The sequence below is a fragment of the Ailuropoda melanoleuca genome, chromosome 2, assembly GCF_002007445.2.
Source record: "Ailuropoda melanoleuca isolate Jingjing chromosome 2, ASM200744v2, whole genome shotgun sequence".
Lineage (NCBI taxonomy): Eukaryota > Metazoa > Chordata > Mammalia > Carnivora > Ursidae > Ailuropoda > Ailuropoda melanoleuca.
In genome coordinates, this window is record NC_048219.1 from 9,559,975 (window position 1) to 9,580,651 (window position 20,677).

At 60.1% G+C, this 20,677-nt stretch overlaps 1 protein-coding gene across 1 annotated transcript in view; it reads right to left on the reverse strand.

Moving 5' to 3' along the window:
* Nucleotides 1-20,677, reverse strand: part of SDC3 (syndecan 3) — a 36,953-nt gene that overhangs the window by 15,385 nt on the left and 891 nt on the right. The window lies entirely within an intron of this gene.

Consider the following 20,677-nt stretch of genomic DNA (forward strand, 5'->3'; position numbering starts at 1 on the left):
ACTCAGTGCCCCTCACGCTCACCAGCTCCAACCCGGAGACCCAGAGCGTCACCGCAGGAATGTGGGCCGGGGCCAGGCTCTGGGCAGCGGGACAGCCAAGGGGGTGACACAATGGAGAGCTGGGACCGGGAAGGGGGGACGCCTCAGTCCCCAGCCCCCACCCGTCCACAGCTGCCCTGGCTGGGAACCCAGCCCCCGCCACATTCACTTGCTTCTGGAGGGGTGAGGGGCACCTGCTGGGGAAGGGGCCCCAGGACCCCAGTGCCAGACAGCAGAAGGGCCTGGGGGAGGAGCAGAGCGAGGAGGTGCAGAGAAGGCCCAGGCTGAACCGGACAGTCAGCAAAGCCCAGGGGAACACACTGTCGCCGACACACCCTCCCAGCGCCCTTCTTCTAGACACCCAGCTCCAGGCTCCCGCCAGGGCAGCTCAGAGGGCAGGAAACACCCCTGGGGGCCCATCCTGTCTCAGCCAAGTGCTCTGCCAAGGGCACCCTGGCAGCAGAGCCTTCCCCACCCCACGCCCAAACCCCACTATTAGCTCCTCGCCTTGTCCACTACCCACCCCTGCCCGTGCTCCCACCATCTCCCCAGACGGCACCCCCACCCCCGGCCCTGGGCAGCACTGCCCCCATCCACACCCATCCTGGGTCCTCCCTCCAGGGGAGCAAGCCACCCCAGCTCCGGAGCCCCCGCCTGCTGAGACCAGCCTGCGTCTGCGAGCTACACGAGCCCCCTTCTCCATACTTCCTCATCCCAAAACCAACAGTGGGGCTTGGGGCTCTTGGGGCCTTTCTGATTCCGATACCCAAGGGCAGCCAGGCATCCCGTGCTCAGGTCAAAGAGATCCAGGGCAATGTTAGTGATAGGAGAGAAAAGCCGAAAGAGCCAACGTTCCCAGCAAGAGAGCGCTCGTTAAATAGGTTAAGGCCTAACCGCAATGTGGAGTATTATGCAGCTATCAATAACTGGATTTATCCGGCCGTCAAAAGGCACGAAGGGATAACAGAAGGCCTTCAGTGTTTACTTGTCTCAAAGACTATTTCGGGACCCGGGGAAAGGCACGCATTGCCCGTCAGGAGCCGTAGGGCAGCGCTGCTGAGAGGATGTGACCCACGGCGCCGGCTCTCAGCGCCCAGGTGACCCTGGGCAGGGACCTACCTCTCTCGGCCTGGTCCTCCTGGTAAGCAAAGACAACACCCACCTCGTGGGTCCACAGCAGACTCCCCCACATTCACCAACAGCTCAGGAAACGCTGCCTATTAATGCTCTTACCGTCGTTAAGTTTAGAAAATAGGTTATAAAAAAAATAGAGAACGTGACCCTGCCTTAATGAACTCCGTACCAAAGTGAATTTCTTAACACTGAATCCTACTAAGCTTTCCAGAGACTCTCTGGGTGGTGGGATGACAGTTTTTCATTTTTTTCCCGGGACCTGTCTGTATTTTCCACGTTTTCTATGATAAACTCAGAGTACTTTATTTTTTTTTTTAAGATTTACTTATTTGAGGGGGGTGCGGAGGGAGAGACTCTCAGGCAGACTCCCCGCTGAGCACGGAGCCTCACGCAGGGCGCGCTCCCACGACCCTGAGCCGAAACCAAAACTCAGACGCTGCACAGACTGAGCCACCCAGGCGTCCCCAGAGTACTTTTATGATTTGAAATAGCACGTTCTTTCTGCACCCCCATCCCTGCCACTCTCTGGTCTGTGAAACTCCCGGGCCCCTTTGTTCTGCAGAGAGCCCACCGGCTCCAACATGGAGCCCACCGGCAGGCCTGCCCCGGAGGAGGCTCGTAGGCACACAGAGGGACAGGCAGAACAGAATGGAAGAACACAGAAGCCCGAGAGCTGGCAGGGCCCAGCTCCCTCCCCAGGCATGGAAAGGTCTGGTGGCCTGCTGGCCCAGACACCTCACCGCCCCCCCCCGTCTTCTCCTGCCAGCCCAGTTCCTGGCCCTGTCGTTACCCCGGCCCCCATCAGGCCCAGCTGGGGATGCAGGCTGGCTGGGTGCAGCTGTCTACCATGGGGCCTCCGCTGAGACCCTGGGAAAAGCAGCCCCCTCCTCAGCCCAGGGCTGGGACGCCCCGTCACCAGTCTGTCAACCCCAGCCACCTGCCTTCAAGCGTCACCCTCTTGGCCATCCTGACTCACACTGTCCCCAGGCTGGTGCCTCAAAGCAGGACCACCCACGGAGGCCCCATTTCCAGACTCAGCGGCCTACTCCCCCAGCTGCCCATCCTCCCCTCTTGTCCCCCCCCCCACAACTCGCTAACCCCTTCTGGGTGCTAGGGACGGTGGGGCACGCTCAGGCCTGCCCTGTGCTGTCCTTGCCGCAGAGGGGTACTTTCTTCCCCACCTCCACCTTGATCAGCACCTACTCGACCTATAAGCAGGATTTAGGAAAGCACCTACTGTGTGCCAGGCTCTGTTCTAGGCACTTATGTCCTCATGAAGCTCAGTTCGCTCAAAACCCACCGCCCCTGTGAGGCCTCAATGCGCCAACCACCTGACTGGTCCAAATTAGGAAGTCCCTTCTTACGGACTACCATCACCGTTTTGTCATTTACCAGGGAAGAGGGGCCACCAACCGTGCTCCCACTTGAATGGGCCTCCCCGCCTACCAAATCTCACTGAACCCACTCAGCCTCCCTGGGATGCGGATACCACTGTCCCCATCTACGCTGAGAACCGGGCTGGTAAGCTGCCAGCAGGGGTCTCGAACCCTGGCCTCGGGTCGAAGGACTCAAACCCTGGCCTCCCGGACACCAGATACTGTGCTCAGAGAATTCCTGAACCCCTGGGACAGCATGCAGAGATCCCAGTTTGTGATGTGACGCTCATTTCACTGGGTGTTTTTCCAGAAGAGGCCTGGGGCCATGCCATCCCTTACCCTGAACAACAGCTAGTACTGCGGGGGAGCACTCTGTGCCGGGCTCTCTAGGCATCCCTTGCCTCAGCTCTCTTCACAGACCGCTTCCCAATAATTATTCTCCCCACTTCACAGATGGGCATACCAGAGTTCAGAGAGGTGAAGCAACTGGCTCAAAGTCACACAGCAGCAAGGCCAGATTTGAACCCAGAACTAGCCGAACCCCCAAGACCACCCTCTTTGTACTGCAGCACACACCTCCTCCCTGCCCTCGCCAGCCTGCCGCACCAGAAGGTTCCTCAGGGGTGGGACCACACCACCCCCACGCCCCACAGTATCCTGTACAGCCACCAACAGATGGACAGATTGGCTGAACGCTGGGAATGAGTAGAAATGAAGGACAAGTCCTCCGCTGACAAATGGCCCAGCTCAGGTGAGCAGCCGCGCCCACCACCCCGTGACTCACCAGCAGTGGCCTCGGGACTGAGTCTCCGGGCCCTGCACACAGCCCTGCCAGCAGACAAGGCGAGGGCCTGCGCACTCCTGGGGCCCACCCACCTCTGACGAACAACCCGGCGTGAGGTCAGATGTCCCAGTCCTGGCTTCCAGAGAACGCTGGTCAAGCACCCTCCCCTCATGGGGTGTCAGTGTGCCCTCCTACAAAATGGGGATCGTGATTCCCCACACGCTGAGATGCCTGCTGTGATGAGCCGAGCAGGGACTGGGCGGTTCATAGGGGCTGGGATGTGACACGGTGTCCCTACTCAAAGCTCAGCTCCTCAGAGAGGGGTCCCCACCCCGACCACCAAATCCACCCACATGACCTCCCAACACACCCACTCCGTCAACGCCAGGGTTGTCTCCCAGCTCACCAGCGCCTGCAAAATGCGTTTATTGACTGTCTCGTCTCATGTCCATCTCCCCCTGCAACAGCTCCTGGGGACGGTGACTGGGTCCGTGGAGGCCACGCCTGTGTTCCCAGGACCTGGAATACCTCCGGGACACAGTCAGGCTCCCTATTTGTTCAATGAACACCGGGAATGGGATCACCTTCAAGCCCCACGGCACCCACTTCCGGCCTCACAGTCACCGCGTGATCCTGCACACGGCCCTGGCCTCTGGTCTCCCCACGTATAAAGCCAGGGGGGTGGACAAAAGCTTCTCGCCGGCCCCTCCAAAATCCAACCAGGAGGACTCCAGCTGAGCGGAGAGGAGGGACGAGAAACTGAGACTGATCCCGGCGTATTTTTTTCATAAAATGACTCTGCAAATTATAGACAAAGTCCTGCAGAAGAGCACGCTCCCAGTGGAGCCGAAAATTCCAGCCACTTCACCCACAGGCCCCTGCTGCTCGCCAGGCTCCTTACAAGGAACCGAGTGAAACGACCCTCCTTACTCCGCCGACAGGCCAGGCGACTTGCTAGAGGTCACGGACGACTCAGGTGGAGAGGCACGATGGAACTGGGTTGGAGGGGCCTGGCGTTGGGAAGGGGCCGGGGGGGGGGTGGCACAGAGAGGACCCAGGGTCCTGTGTCTGGTTCTCACGCTCACAGGACCAGAAGGAGGGCCAACCCAAGCGGCAGAGGGATCCTCAGCCTGATCTTGGGGGGCCTCCCTGAAGCCAGGTGACCCCCAGCCCTCCTCCAGGAAACTGAACAGACTCTAGAATCAGCCCAGGGCAGGCCCAGCCCTTGCAGCTGTCCTGGGAGGCCTTACCGCTCTGACACCCTCCCCGAAACTTCTCAGGCACGTGCCAGCATACACCCTGAGGACACCCAACCCCCTCAAAGTGTCCCCATCTGTGTCTGTGTCCAAGCCCAGCCTCCTGGAGGAACCGGGCTGTGGTCCCCCTCACGAGCCGGTTGCTAGGTTATTTATAACCCAGCAGGAACTCACACGCAGCGGAGATGCAACTCCCCGCCCCCAGCCCTGAGCTATCCCCCTGGCTTCGGAGCAGCTCCGCTTCAAGGCATGGAATGAGCCAGACTCGGGGAGTGCGCCACGGGGGCCCACCAGCACCACCGCCCCCAAGCAAAAGTGAGGCACAGCGCAAGGAATCAGACCAAAACACCAAGGGAGGAGCGGGCAGAGCCCCCCCAGAGGCCTGCCGAGGGCCCCGCTTGTCTCCAGCCCAAGGTGACACTCTGTGAGACACTGTGGGCCTGAGCGGGAGAGGAGGGGGCTCCCACTCTCAGCTCCTCAGTCCTGGGAGACAGGCAGGGCCTGGCAGCGGGCGGGGGCTCTGAAGCTGGGATCCAGAGTCAGAGGAGAACAGGTGCCGGTGAGAAGACGGGGCAGCGGAGCCTCGCGCGGCGGCCACTGTGGCAGGGGGTCCGGCCACTCCGCAGCAGGTGAAACGGGGAGCCGCACATGAGCCAGGACCTTTACGCCCGGGGCGCACATCCAAGGGCAGGGAACACATACGTCCACATAAGTTTCAAAAAAAAAAAATAGCCGCCTTATTCATAATGGGCAAAAAGTGGACCCAAGCCAGGCATCCATCTGCTGACAGATTCATAAAAGATGGCACGTCCACACCATGGAATCTTACACCACAAAGAAAGCAGTGAGGTCCTGGCACCCACTGCTGTGTAGACGAAGCTTGGAAACCTCACACTGAGTGAGAGAAGTCAGTCGCAGAAGACCGCATGGTGTAGACCGCTGCCCACACGGAATGTGAGAGAGGCGTGTCCATGCAGACAGAAAGGAGAAGAGACGGCCTGGGTCTGGGGGACGGGGGAGAGATGGGGAGTGACTGCTAAAAGGTATAGGCTTTCTTTCGGGGGTGAGAAGAATGTATAAAACTGGGGATGCTTGTATAACTCTGTATACATAGTGAAACCCACCCAATTAGACGCTTTAGATGAGGGGACTGTATGGGATATGAGTCAAATCTCAATAAAGCTGTTGTCTGGGGGGATAACGAAAGAATGTAAGTGAGATGGAGGCTCAGAGCGGGTAAGGAGCTTGCCCGGGATCACACAGCAGAGGCCGAACTCAAATGCTCAGATGGAAGAGGAGGTAAGCTCTCTCCCTGCTCATCGGAGTACCCCCCAACCAAGCCCCACGGGAAGCTTCCCCAACGCCCCCGTCCAGAAGGGCAGACACTGACTCCACAGACCACGAGTGGGAAAGGCCCAGCATCACAAATGCCTCCTTTGTCAGGTGGGACCCTTGGGAGGGGGCGGGCCTGGCCCAGAGTGACCCCAAGAGAAGGTGAGGCTGGCCACTCTCCACCCCTCTATGCCAGTGCCCCCCTCCTGCCCTCAGGGGTTCTGTGGTGCCCTCTGTCCGTGCAGCGGGCCCCGGGCTGCCCTCCGGGAGAGGTGTGAGCATGTGGCCTTGCCAGGAGACGGGGCCGGAGTGGGGGCAGGGCCCCAGTGGTAAAGCCTGTCTGAAGCTGAAGGCAAGTCTGTCTGTCCCCTGCCCCCTATGGCTGTCTAAAGCAATCCTGAGGACAGACATGTCTCTGGGGCCCACCCCTCACCCCATGCCATGCTTCACTAGGCTTCCAGGCACAGCCCCTGCCCATCTCAGCTGGCAGCCACCAACCCCCTCCCCCGCCCGCTCGTTTCCACTCTCTGCTCTCCAGGCAGCGGCCCATCTGTGCTGCGGGCTGGGCCTGTGGCTGACAGGTGCTCTGGATCCCCCGTACCCCCTACCACGCTGAACCCAGGTATGAAGCCGGCACCCACTGAGTTCCCTGCTCCCATCCACTACCTCGGCACCTTCCCTGTCCCTGGCTCCGGTCCCCCATCTGATCACGACGAGGGGAAGGGGTGGCCTCATAGAGCCATACCGCGTCGACTGCGGAGCAGGGGCCACGAAGGGTCCCAAGGACGGGAAGCCAAAAGCTCCACCAGGACCCCCTAGAGAAAACTACAGTGCCCCGCATCCCCTCCCATGACATCACCCACCCAGCTTCCAGTGGGTCCAGCACATCCTCATGTCCAGCCAGCCCGCCCTCCGTCCACTGCCCAAAGGCAGAGCCCTCTCCCCTGAGCTCAGACGGAGTCCAGTGCCCACTAGGGATATAAGGACCCTAAGTGCGCCCTGGCCCCCAGGGGCCCTGCAGCCAAGGATGAGACAGGCCCTCCTCTCCTCACGTGTCACTTGACCACGGCTCCCTGACCAAAGCTCCTTCGGGTCTCACCTGTCCCCTTACCTGACCCTCTGCAGGCAGGTCAGAGGCTCCAGCCCTGGACTCCTACCATCAGAGCCACAGTCACACCAGCCCGGCCCTGCTCCCACAGGGCGCTCCACAGGGCCAGCCCTGCTCCAGGCCAGAGCAGGGCCCCAGAGGAGGCTGGATAAGGCCCAACGGTCTGGCCCAGGGACTGGAGCAGACAACACCTGCGGGAGAAGGGCCTGGACTTTAGAAGCGGGGCTCAAAGCTGGGACAGCTCAAAGGGCTATTACTGGGCCCCAGTCCTGTTCCCCAAACCCCAGGATGAGGACAGGGGTCACAAGTGTCACCTCTGTGGTGACAGAGGCCTCTCATGACCACTGTCCCCGGGATTACCAGTCCCGGTCACCAGCTCTGGGCACTGTAACGTGCGGCACTCTGGGCTAAGTAGACCCCAGTCCTCGCAACTGCCGTGCGGTGAGGCGCTCTGCACCCAGCTGAAGGGGTACAGTGAGTGGCCCGAGGTCACCCAGCTGACCAGCAGAGGTCACAGTCGGAGCCCAAGTGGGGCCAGTGCACCCTCTATCCCAGCCACCCATCACACACATCCATCCGAACATCAGTGGGGTGGGAGGGGTGAAGAGAGGACCCAGCCCACGCAATCTCGGGGCACCTCTACAGGCTGTCCCTCCCTCCCACAGGGTGCTGGGGACAGTCACCTCTGAGCCGCGGGGCACAATGGCCCCCCAACCAGGAGCACCCTCGCCACACCTCATGACCTAACGGCATTTCTCAGCACGAATGCTGCTGCCATCCCTTAGCAGCCCTGACCACTCCCCTCCCCCCAGAAATGCCAGCAGCACCCCGTTATTGTGACAGCCAAAAATGTCCCCACGCCTTTCTCAACACCCAGGCCCTGACACCTTGAATACCCAGCTCAGGCCCCGCTTTGTCCTGGAAGCCTCCCCCTCCCACCCTTGTCCCAGTGACCACCCCCATCCCTGCTCAGGACCCCAAATTCAGCATGTCCTGGCTGGGCCTCATCTTACCCCTTGGTTCAGAAATGCTCTGGCCAAAAACAGGGTTTCCAGAGATGAGAATCCCCGGGACACCTCATGCTGAAGATTCTGACACAGGGTCTGTATTGAGTAAGTGGTTAAAGGAAGGGACCACCACCCTGGGCCTCCCTGACCCCAGCTGTCACTTTCCTCAGGGACACACAGCCACACCCATCTCCCTCCTCCCCAGGATGTTGGTTCCGTGAAGGACACATGTCCGAATCTCTGAAGGACCCTGAGGTTTGCATTGGTGGGGTCCCTGGAGGTCAAGCAGAAGACAGAGCTCTGAGTCCCTCTGCTCCCTGCCCCCGCCCCCGCCCTTGCCTTAATCACTGCTAAGGAGGCCAGATGACCAGCTGCCCCTCTGGCCCGGGCTCCCTAGACTCTGGGATTAAGAGCTGGGATTAAGGACGGACACAGAGGACTCAGAGCCCCAGCAACGTGCGTGTGTGCACATGTGTGCGTGTGTGCACATGTGTGCGTGTGTGTGGACAAGCAGGCGTGCAGGTGCACACGTGCAAGCACGCTTGGGGGTCTTTCCACGCTGCAGGCACAGTCACGTGGGTGCACCTGCCCATAGGCTTAGGTGGGCTTACATGCCTGTGTGGGTCTGGCTGTGTTTGTGTGAGAGCTACACATGCCGGGGCAGGGGGGGTCCCTGCCTGCGTGTGCCTGTGTGCTCACGGATGTACGCAGGTCTTGTCTGCACGTGTGTGCACAGGACGAGGGGGTGTGCTCGGGTCTGCACTTCCCCTCACGGACACAGACAGGTCCGCACGCGTGTGCGTTTCTACATGTGCATCGACCTCCCTAGGTAGGTCCCAACTTGTCCCACTTCTCTCCCAGGAGCTGCTCCTGTCCATGGCCATCCAAGGTGTTGGGGGCGAGCTCCCCACAGCTGAGAAGGGGAGAGGGAGCAAGCTGGGTTCTCCTGGCTCGCCAGGCCTGAGCCAGGCCTGAGCCACTGGAACAGGGGAGTAGGCGTGGGGACACGAGGGCCCCACACATCCGCACAGACCCACGACGACACTGTCACACACGTGCACGGGTACACAAACCCCGCCCCTTGCCCAGACCTAAACTGACCCATGGCCTTAGCCCCACAGGGAAAAAGGATCCCCGGGGGCTCAGCCGCCATCTCACGGGGTGTCCCCTGAACACAGAGCCGGAACCCCTTCTTCTGGATCTGAGACTGTCCCCAGCAGGCCTCGCAGCTCCCCCACCTCACGTCAGAACAGGACTCAACCAAGCCAGGGCTCAGCTCCCAAGGCCCCCAAGAAGTCACTGCCCTGTGGGAGCCGTCCTGCCTTCACTGCTTGGGGAGGGGGGTCCTTGAACAGTCTAGCGCTGTCTCTGGGCCCCATGTCTTCATGTGAACAGCCAGGTGGGAGGCTGATTTCCTGTAGGCCTCCATCCTTGAAAGTGCACTTCTGCGGGCGGTGGATGAAGGCATGGGGAGGGGAGGGGAGGGGAGAAGAGGGCAGGAATCTGGGTCCAGGAGGGTGAGGAGTAAAGAAGGGTCCCTCTAGTTCTGACCCTAACCACCCCCTCGGCCTGCAAGACCCCTGTCGCCCCCAGGGAATCCTCAGGTCCTGGCCCCGCTGAGTGGCAGCCAGGGAGATGAGAGGCTCCAAGCAGCGAGGGAGGGAGTGGAGCCGGGGCCTCTGGGGAAGCAGAGCAGGAGGACGGAGGGTGGAGGAGGGTGGGAAGCAGAGAGGGAGGAGCCGTGGACAGCCCGAGGAGGATGAGGAGGAGGAAGGGGAAGAGGGTGGGCAGGGGGGCTGCCAGGTAGGGCGGGCGGGCAGGGGGATCTCTGGTAACCAAGCCTGAGCCTCCTGGAGCCCACGGTGTGTCCACCTTCCAGAAAGGTGGAGGCCCAGAGGACCTGGTGTGCCCCCCTCCTTCCGCTAACCGAGGCAGGAAGGCTACCTCTCCACTGCCAGCCCCCCACGCTCCGCAGCTCCCAGTCTGGGGATCCCAGGAGCAGGGACCAGGGAGAAGGACAAGGTGCGTGGACAGGGGACAGGATGTGTGAAGGCCTGGAAAGGAAACAATGCAGGAAGGTCAGGACTTGGGGAGGGCAAGCAGGTGGGAGGGTGGAACGTCGTGATGATGTCATGGCTAACACAGTAGCCAAGTGAGAGCTCCGGGGAGGTGAGGGTGGGGCCCCACGGGGAGCCAGGAGCTGGGCCAAAACGCAAGGAAGCTGGGGCTCGGCAGAGAGTCCTACCACGTGGTACTGCCCAGAAATCTAGAAGGAGGGCAGAGAGAAGGGGCTGAAGAAGGGTTCGCGGTGCTTGAGAGCAGGGGGAGGTTGGTAACGGATTCCCAGAGGAGGGGACATCCATGCTGGGTTTTGGAGGGTGAGTAGGAGTTCCCTGGAGAAGGGAACAGTCCACAGAGAGCGACCAGCACGTGGGTAGACGTGAAGATGAGAGAAATGTTGTCGTACTCTGCGCCCAGGGGAGCAGCTGGCAGCTGCGGGTGGGAGCGGCGAGGGGCGCACAGGGCGAAGGGCTGAAGCTAGAGAAACCCACTGAATGCGCTGCTAAGAACCCAGCAGGCATCGCGTCTTGGGGCTGAGGGCAGCTGGGCTTAGGTGACGGACGGCTTCCTGGGAGAGAGGGCTGGGAGCTGGGCCCGCCGTCCAGGCAGAAGAGAGACAGTGAAGAGCAGGAACATGGTACAAGGGACGGGGCCCTGCCTGGGAGTCAGGAGACATAGCTCTTAGTCCCAGCTCAGCGACTGACTTGCTGGGTTCCTTTGGGCCAGCCACGATCTCACTCTCAGCCTCATCTCCCCACATGCAAAATAAGAAGGCCGAACGACCAGATCTCTGAAGATCCTTGCTAGAATTAGAAATCACTCCTTTGGCCTCAGTTTCTCCTTCAAGACAATGAACAAGTTGGATAAAAGCGTTTCCAAGGGCCCTTCCAGCTGAAAGCCTCTTCGGCCCTCTGACCTCTCCCCAGCCTAGGACAGCCTCAGCCCATGGCCCAACCTAACCAGAAAACAGGCAGCAGAGGGCAGAGCCACGGGGAAGCCAAGAGGGACGGGTCCTAAACTCATCCTCTCAGGCCCCACACTTCACAGTTCGCGATGCACGAGAGAGCACAGGGCAGCACTTGCACACCAGAGAGCATTCTAGACTGCCTGGGTTCAAATCCTAGTAAGTATGCCACTGGGTGACCCTGGACAAGTTCCTTAACCTCTCTGTGCCTCAATTTCCTCTTTTGTGAAATCACGATAAGGGTACCTCCTTCATAAGGCTGTTGTAAGGGTTCAGTGAGCTTTTACATATAAGACGTTTGCCAGAGAACCCCGCACAGGGCAGGCATTCAAAAGGCGTAATTCAATATTAATGCTATCACATCTGTGCTCTTGCTGGCGTCCGATGCCAGCCACTCGCGGCCGTGGGGCTGCACCCACTTCAAGACCAACATTGCCCACCTGCAGGAGAGACCCCAAATGCCCTGGTTTGGACTCAAAGCCCACCACGGAAGTCCTTGAAGCCGAGGCCCCGTGGGCTTCAACTGTTCAGCCCCAAATCACCCCATGGCACAAGGCCAGGTACCCAGCAGGTGCCCAGTGAATGTATTAAATGCAAGAAACAACACACTCTCATTAGAAACAACACCCCCTCCAGCAATGGCTCCTCCACCCCACAGGCCGATATGTCCCCACCTCCACATATGGCTCTCCTCCCCCAGCTGGGAACTGCTGCTTTTAACCACACCCGACTCCGCTGTGACCTTTCCCACCCCTGAGCCTTCATCCACCCTGGTCCTCTGTCATTGTGCTGCCATCCTTCAAGGACTGGTACAAAGGACATCTCCTCCGTGGAGCCCTCCTTGATACTCCAAAGCCAAGACCAACCTCCCCTTCCCCTGACTCACTACCGTCAGCCCTCACAGGTGCTGGCTCCCTCCCCTAAGTGGGAGCTTCCTGAGGTCAGGGACCAGGTTGAGCCCCCCGTCCCCGCCAGGGTTCCAAGTGCCCAGCACAGGCCAGACACAGAGAGGGCATCAATAAATAGTGGCTGAAGTGACTGGCAGGTCAGCAGCACAGTAGGGACAAGGACCTAGTTACTGGACTCCTTGCCCAGTGCTCCTCCCCTGTCCAGCAGACCAGACTCACACCCCAGCCCCCGGGCCACCTGCATTTGACGAATCACGTCCCAGAGGCTAGGAGGAGAAGTGGTGTTCAGGGTGATGGGTGAGGAAAGAGGCTTGTTCCACCCTGGCCCAAGAGGAACCAAAGACAGGCCACGTGAAGGAAACAAACTTCCTCTCCTCCCCACCCCCCTGCCCCCCAGCCCAGCTCTCCCTTCCCAAAGAGGCCACCCCAGGCCAAGCCCCGAACACATGTCTCTCTGACAGTTCCTCAAATGTGAAGACTGGAAGGGTCCCTGGGTCGCCCAGTCCAATCTCCCCACTTCACAGAGGTGGAAAGTAGAGGCTCAAAGGGGGAAAAAGCTGCCCATGGTCACCTGACAAGCCGGTAGCAGACCCCCCCCTCTGAAACATAGCAACCTTAGAGAAAGCATCATTAAAATCAGGAAAATCAACGAAACTATCCAGCAGCGGCTTCCTTTTCCCTAGCCGCACCTCCACCAACATGACCCGTCACCCCAGCCTTGTGAGCGAGGCCTCACTGGCCCACTGCACAGCGGAGAAGCCCAAGGCCTGCCCGAGTCTGCTCCGCACTGGGAGCTGGGATTCGAACCCGACTGGGTGGGTGAGGCGGGGCCCCCCTCCCCGCTCCCGTTCAGGGTCTGCCCCTGCAGCCTCACGCACCGGCGCGGGCACGACACGGCCACCAGCAACACACGTCTCCCTGAACGAGGCTCGCCGTCGAGACTCAGGACACACACACGAGGTACACCTGCACACCCACAGCCCCTAGCACACGGCCCAGCATGCAGCAGGTGCTCGAAAATGGCTGCAGAGTGAACAAATTCTTCAAGCAAAAGACGCCCCCACGCATGAGCACGCACAGCCACACCCCTGCTCGCCGGCCCCGCGCGCCCGACACCGTGGCCTCTCGGAAGCCCGGACTCAGCCGCCTGCAAGCTGCCTCAGCTTGGGCGCCCTGCTGACCTTCTTGGGCCTCCGGGTCCCCATCTGTAAAATGGGGTAAGGACACCCCCCCTCACAGGGTCATGGTAAGAACTGTGATAAAGCACGGTGAGCGCGGGAAGCGCGCACCCTGTTAAGTACTGGCCATTATCACGGTCCTATTGTTGTCACCATCTGTGCCTGTCCTCCCAATGCAGGGAGCATCTTTTCTCTTTTTTAAAGATTTGATTTCTTTACATGAGCGAGTGAGAGAGAGAGAGAGAGAGAGAGAGGGAGAGAGAGAGAGAAAGCACAGAGGCAGAGGGAGAAGAAGGCTCCCCACTGAGCAGAGAACCCGACGTGGGGCTCAATCCCAGGACCCGGAGATCATGACCTAAGCCAAAGGCAGGTGCTCAACCCACTGAGCCACCCAGGCTTCCCCCCAACATAGGGCACATCTTGAGGGCAGGAGCCAGAATTGAGCTGCAGATACCCCGACCTCCACCTCCACGGCAGCCTGGCTCCAAGGAGGGGGCAGTCCCCACGTGGTAGGCCGGTGAAGGGCAGCTGGGAACATGGGCGCCTACCCCCAGCCATGGGCCCTGCCGGGAATGGCAGTACGTGGGTTCTGCCAAGCACCCTGACAAGCAAGAGTATCCTTCCCCTGCTCCCAGTAGAACACCCCAGTCTGCTCAGCCCCCGAAGCCCCCACACGGCTCCTCCCCAACCCCAGCCCAAGGACGGGCACCATGAGCCACCGGCAGGGCCCTGGTGCCCCCAATCCCATTGGCAATCAGTTTGCCGCAATTAGATTTCCCAGATCCCACTAGCAATTGATCCGAAATTATCCTTATTAAAATCTGGGCTGGTGAGCAGGGCTGGGGGGTGCAGGATGGGGGGTGCTGGCTGGCGGTGCCGAGGGCAGAGTGAGCTCTAGGCGAGCTTGGGCTGCCGCGGATCCCGGGGTGAAGCAAGTCCACTGCCCACCCCCGAAGCAAGACGAAGACCCTAACTAGTGAGATCGCCCACCCCACCCCTCAGACTCCCCTCCCCGTCCTCTCAGAAAACCCTGCCCCGGAAGGGGGTGTGATGACAAGGCCAGCAGTGGGACAGGCAGGACTCCAGAGCAGGCGAAGGGCAACTCAACGCGTGGTTCCGCCAGGCCCCGGCTGTGCGAGCCTCCGCAAGTGGCTTCACCTCTCTGAGCCTTCTCAGTGACAGGAATGCCACAGCCTCTGAGAGTGGCCGAAGGCTGGAAGGCTCAGCGAGCCGGCCTGAGGCCGAATAACAAGCCCCAACCCTTGGGCAAGGCTGCAGGACTCCCACCTGTGCAACAGCAGCTCCTCCCTTTTGGGCCAGCCCCCACCTCCAGGTTCTAGCTGGGTCGGCTGTGATCCTTGCAACTTGGTTCCCACTCTCCAAGCCCCAAAAGCAATTCCTCAGTGAGGCAGAGAGAGGGGCAGGAAAAGAGCAAAACCAAAGCGGGGAAACAGAAGAAATCAGTATTTACAGGAGTCCCCACTCCCCATCAGGCACTTCAGTATGTCACGTTGTCCACGCGCGAGCCACTCTGCGACAGAGGTACTCTTAGCCCCTTTTGAACATGAGAATGAGGCTCAGAGAGGCTAAGTGAACTTGCCAAGGTCACACAGCTAGAAATTGGCAGAACCAGGATTTCGACCCTGGTCCCTTTGGCCCCGGGGCCCCTGCTCCTGTGCCTCCCTCAAGATACACCCTCAGGTGTGGAGACCCCAAAACAGATGGCACCAACGCCCAGGGAGGGGCTCCGGGGTGGAAAGAAGGCACCCCTTGGCCAGCCCGCTCACAGAGGAGGTAAAACCCTCTCCCCCTGGTCTAAAAGGCCAGCACAGGCCTCCCCTGCCTTCCACCATCGGCAGCCAGGTAGAGAAGAGGCCAGATCATTTGTCAGGGGCCACCCCCACCCCCTCCTGCAGCTGGGCCCTCAGCCATCCCTGCCCAGACTCCCCCACTGTAATCACAGCTTCCTGTTTGGCATTGAGACTAGGCCCAGTCGGTGGGGGGGAGGGAAGCCGCCACCCCTCTGGCCAGGGCCTGCTATGGAGGAAGGGGGGGCTGGAAGTCAAGGCTACCCAGCCTCCTGGAATCTCGGAGTCTGGGAGCCAAGGCAGGGCGCCCCCTTCTCCGCAAGGAGGCCAGTCAACAAATATTTACCAGACGCTGGCCTGAGGTTCCCAGGATGTGGCGGAACATTACTGGGGACATCGAGACAAGCCAGGTGGTCCAAGACCAGCCCCACCCCACCCCCCCGAGGGCTTCGAGGCTAGGAGCAAGGGGCTGGGCCCCCAGGACAGCTCCTGGCACCCTGCCTTCCCCCCTCAGACACAAAATCACAGGCTTCCAAGCAGCCGGGCTGGAGCCCAGAGCCACAGCGCCTCTGTCCCTCCCAGATGTGGTGGCGGGCGCCTTGGCAGTCAGGCCGCAGGCCCACCCCCGCGGCCCACACGCTGGGGCCCAGCAGACTTCTGCCAGTCTCACTGCCCCTTACTGCCCCTCAGCCCACCTCCAAAGGAGGGAACACAAAGCCCCAGCCTGGGCTCCAAAGCTCACAGTCCAGGTTCTCCCTCCCTCCCTCACTCACTCACTCATTCACTCAAAACATTCAATTCTGGGCCAGGCGCAAGGTTGGCCTTGGGGTTCCGCAAAGAACAAAACAGCCACACCGGGGTTCAGAGTCTATCAGGGAAGCATTCGGGCTGCATGAGCTCCACCAAGTCCCTCAGGCCACAGGGAACCTTGGGGGTAAGGGGGCCACAACTCAGGGATGGGGCCACAGGGATACAGATTGGGGCTCCACGCTGACAACTCTCCGAGGGTCAGCAGGCCCCTCATCTATGCAGAGAGTGAGCCCCCACACTGCGGGCCTCCCGTGCGTGCCAGGGGGACTGTGCCAGGGGGACCGGTGGGTTTTTAGACCCCCACCTGTGCCAGGACCAGACCCGAGCCCCGCCCCCCATCCTAAACTGTCCTCAAGGCTCTCCCTCAACCCAAGGCCACCACCCTCAAAGTCGCCCGTTTTACCGATGACAAAGCCTTGTGAGGAGGGAGAGGCCCAAGGGCGCCAGGGCCAAGCTCTGCCCCCAGCTGCAACCTGTGGCTGGTGTCGCCCACCTCCAAGGCTGGGATGAAAGTATAGGAGAAAAGATGGGGGACACACCCAGCCCAGAGCCTGGCAAAGAGCAAGTCCTTGTGAAAGAGCAGGTATCATGGGCTTCATGGGGGGGCTGGTAAGGAGACCCCAGGGAGAAGCAACTTGCCCAAGGTCATAGAGCAAGAGGCGGTAAAATCAGGATGCAGCCCAGTTCTCTCAGCCTGGCAGGCCCTGACTCCATCCAGCTCTACTCCTTTCCAGCTGTGTGACCATGGGCAAGTCATTGAACCTCTCTGTGCCTTCGTTTCTGTAAAATGGAAGTTCTAATCATTTCCACCTCCAGAGATTATCATGAGGATTAAATGAGCCAATACATAACAAGTGCTTAGTGGGTGGGGCTTTCAGAGAGCATTAGTTTGCTGTGTCGGTCACTAAGCCCTCCCCAGATATGCCCACGGGGGGTCGGGGGGGGGGGGGGGGGGGGGGGGGGGGGGGGGCAAAGAAAGACAGATGGAGAATTTACCCCTCCCATCCCAGCTGCCTCAGCCTGCTTCAGCTCTCAGCAATCCTACTGCAGTCCCTTCTAGAATGACCCATCTCTCTCCCCAAAGAAGCAGCCGTGCCTGGGGGTAGGGGGGACCCCAGCTCCAATGGGAGGGTTTGGGGGGATGCCTGTGGCAGGGCCTGGCCTCTGAGGAGCTCTGTCTCCACCTTTTTATCCCCTTCAGGAGAGACCCCCCCCCTCACCCACCCCACTGGTGCCCCAGCATTTTCTAGAGCCCAAGGCCAGAACTGCCCTACCCCAGTGCTGCCCTGGGGCCCCCAGGGACCCCATGTCCCCATCCATGAGGTGGGAGGAGCCATCTGTTTTCAAAAGGCCAAACTGCTTTTTTCTTATTCTTTTTCTTTTTCTTTTTTTCAAGATTTTATTTGTTTATGTAATTGAGAAAGAAAAAAAGAGCACAAGTGGGAGGCAGAAGCAGATGGAGAAAGCAGACCCTGACTGAGCAGGGAGCCCGACATGGGGTTTGAGCCCAGGACCCTGAGATCATGACTCGAGTCAAAGGCAGACACATAACTGACCGAGCCACCCAGATGCCCCTACACTGCTTTTTTCTTCAGCAGAGCTCAACCCCACACTAACCCCCAACACGAGGGAAGAAGAAACATACTGAATTCGCAGCTGCTCCCCAGGGAGTAGAAGGCTCTGGGTCCCCATCCCAACTCTGCCATGAGGACACCGTAACCCCCAGTAGCAGTCCTGGAAGTCAAGTATTTGTCCCCAGTTGACAAGTATGCCAGCCTAGGGTCAGGGCAGGTTACAGCGTGCTCTGCGCCACATGGTGACCACTTTGATTGCAGAGCTCAAAACCTCCTCCTCCAGGAAGCCCTCTCTGACCTCTCGAGGCCCCCTCCTAGAAAGGCCCTACCCCCTGAGAGCTCACTACCTGCCAGGCTGTGCTCATTCTACCCAAGGAGCTCACTTTCTCATCACAACATCCCTGTGAGGTTGGCACTGTTACAGTCCCCATTTCACAGATGAGGGAGTTGAAACAGAGAAATCCCTCAAAGTCACATAGCAGGTGTCTATCCCTGGAACCCCTGCCACCTTGGGGGCTAACAGACAGCAGGCCCCTGTGGTGTCCCTGTGTCAGGGCCTGGCCTCCAACAGCCCCAGGGTCCCCAACTTTTCATTTTTACAGTGAGGACAATCTTGCCCTGACAACGTGGCATTCACAGTCAACCAGGGTAGCTGGAGGACGAGCAGGGAACTCTAGGACAGGGGAAATAGTCGGGGTGGGAAAGGGGAAGGAACCCCCAGGCCTGGGGGTGGGGCTTCCACAGAATCCCTTGATTGATTTCCCCTCCCCATGGTCCCAGCCCTACCTTTCCCCCCACCCCTACCGCACTCCAGGCCTCGCAATTGCAACCTCAGAGAAGGACAAGAAATCAACATTTGCTGAGGGTTGACTCTGCGCCAGCCACAGTGCTAGGAGCTTTCCACGTCAACCTCTTTCGTTGCCATCATTCTCTCAGTCTCACAGAGATGGAAACCAGGCACAGAGGGGTTAACTAATTTTCCCAAGGTCACAGGCCACAAAGTAGTGAATTCCACTGGAATATTCAAACAAGACTAGATGACCCCTAAAATCCCCTCCGGGGCCGGAGCTTCTACGTGAATATGTCTGCAGGCTAAAACTTCCAGAATCCCCACACTCCAAGCCTTTCACGGAGGTGGCCCTGAAAGCAGATGTCCCTCAGCGTCCTCGTCACCTGGTCTCTCAGGAGAGACGACTCCGCAGAGCAGATGCCAGGAGACAGACACACACACACACACACCCTTCCAAGCTGGTGGGCAGACCTAGGGGTCATCTTGTCCCTCCCCTGCCCAGAGGCAGCCACCGCCCATCAAGGGATGTCCTTAGAGGACCCCACCGCGGAGGCCACTCCTGAGGCCATCCTAGGTGGGGCTCTTCTGGTCTAACCTCGGTCCCTCCTGCTACAGGCATCACCCTTTCCCGCTGGTGTGGCGCCCCCGGCCGCTGGGCACCACCCTTCACCCTTTTGGCTCCTGGGCCAGAGGAGGTGGGGCTCCTCCTGGAAAGCCAAGGCCCTGGGAAGCTGTGAGGCGAGGAGAGGGGCTCCCCCTCTCCTGTCTCATCTGGAGCCCCTCGCGGTCAAGCCCACCATCTTGGCCTCCAGCCCCAGACCCTGCGAGGGGGTGTTGTTTTATCTGCCACTCAGCTTTGGGTCTGAACCTCACCCACTCTAGGGCGCCCTGAGGTTCAGGGACCCCCCCCCCCGTCTCACTGAGGCCCTCCAGAATCATCTTCCACCTCGGGGGCGCTCGCTTCCTTCCTTCCAGCACCCGGCGGGGTATGACTTACACCAGCCTTGTTCTGTTAGTGAGGGTCTGCGGTTCAGCAAAGGGAGGGACTTGCCCAGGGCCACACATTCCTGCCGGGCCTCCAAATGTAAAGCATTTTGTCCTACGCCCCTTTTCATTCATCTATACATGAAATGTTTACATTGGATGAGCACAGATCTTACCTCGTTTCTGAGAAAGATGTTACCAGTCCCATTTTACAGAAGGGAAAACAGAGGCCCAGAGAGCTGAGACACCATGCCCAAGGTCACAGCGTGAGTCAGTGGGGGCAGCAGGATTTGAACCCAAGGCTGTGTTACTTCCAAGCTTTTGATTTCGAAAATGGTCTTTCAGAAGCGTGGCTGAGAAAGTGACCCAGGTGCTACGATGGGCTGGGTCCCAGTCCCAGCCAGAGACCTCTTCTCAACTCCCTTGGCGCAGGACTGGGGATGAGGCCCCCAGCCCACCAGGCACGGTACTTGACTTGGCATTCAACGCTCCCTCTACCCTTTGGTCAGCCCCCAGCTGGGGAAGGCTGAGGAGCAGCTCGTCTGTCCGAGAAGCACCTCTAAGTCCATGCCTGTCTGTCCTTCTCCCATTTTACAGACGGGCCAACCAAGGCCCACAGAGACACGCAGGGACAGGGTGGGCACCTGAGAGACCTAGGTCCCTCTCAGCCTGGGGAATGAGGGACAGGCACAGCTCCTAGAACCAGCCAAGGAGACCGCGCCTAGAAAGCCCCACCTCATCCCCAGTCCCGGCTCCAGACATGCGTCCATGGGGGAACTCACTCAGGACCTGGGTCCCGCAAAGTCGGGCGGTGGCCTTCTTCTCTATACCTCCTCCTGCTCCCCCCTCACGGAGCAGGGACTGAGCTCAACCCCGCAGCTGTGCGATCCTTCAAAGGGACATTCAAGGGGTCCCGGCGCGCACATATACTCACCGCAACCTGCACACACTCGGCCCCCTCAACGGTGCGTGCCCCATGCACAGCTCACCCATGCATCCACACGCACATGCGTGCACGCACACACGCGCACACGCACACATTCCCGTGGGTCCAAGCACACACCCACCACCGAGGTCTCTGCCACACGCACACTCACCACCCCCCACAGGCACACACAGCCATGGCCAAGGGCTGCCCGCCCGGCCACTGGTACACACAATAGGTCACCCCCGCAGGGTCCCCGTACAGGGAAGGCATGGTGGCACCCAGCCATGTGCTGGACTGGTGCTCATCCCTCATCCTTCACCCCTGCACAGCCCACAGGTCCTAACACCCGGCACGGAGGGGATCAGACACACAGGGTCACCCTCACTCACCCCCTCGGGTCACCTTCACACAAGTCACCCTCCCCACTCCCCCTCTCCGGGCCCCCCCTGTCCTCCCCACAGCGACCCTCGGACGAACCAAACGCACACCTCCCGGCCCCAGGGGGAGCCCACCCAATTCCCTATAAGTGGCCGCGGTCTGGGCACACCCACGAAGCCGAAGCCACGCTCGCTCAAGACCCACGACACACCCAGCCCGGGCCCCGCGCCCGGCGACCCCCCGCCCGCCGTCAGGCCG